The sequence below is a fragment of the Halyomorpha halys genome, unplaced genomic scaffold (assembly GCF_000696795.3).
Source record: "Halyomorpha halys isolate HHAL.00 unplaced genomic scaffold, Hhal_1.1 Scaffold226.1, whole genome shotgun sequence".
NCBI lineage: Eukaryota > Metazoa > Arthropoda > Insecta > Hemiptera > Pentatomidae > Halyomorpha > Halyomorpha halys.
The window spans coordinates 1,452,061-1,452,607 of record NW_027115630.1 but is presented as its reverse complement, the minus strand read 5'-3'; positions in this window follow the sequence as shown (position 1 = coordinate 1,452,607).

The window sequence follows — 547 nt, the reverse complement described above, 5'->3', positions numbered from 1 at the left end:
AAAGAAATTACTATTTTAAAGTTTTGGTAATACAATTCAAAAATTGTAAAAATGTATTCAAAGAGCTCCTTCTAAAAAGGTTCTGACTAATATTTCATAAAACCATTTAAGGATAAGAAAAAAATGGTTTTACCTTTGACCAAATTAATATATTTTTACTGGAAGATTATTGATTGACCGTGTGTATAGATGAATGGAATATGGTCCGGGTGCGGTAAAAAAAAAACTCAAATAATAGATAACTATTTTTTTAAAAGATTTATTTATCATACACATTAAATACAATGATCTAATTATTGCTACTACAATAAATATGTATTGATTTAGTTCTATAATTACTAATTCATTTTTAACCTTAAATGATCATGCAGTTTTTGTTAAAAAACAAAGCGCTTATGTAGAAGAATGGTTGACCTCAAGCATTGTCGACAATCATGTGGGAAATTTGGATTGTTATGAGAAACTCTACTCCTTGATTTCTATGTTTAGTTTATGATTTGTGCACAAACTGATTCATTGTTATACAACTTTATGACCTGACCTCGAC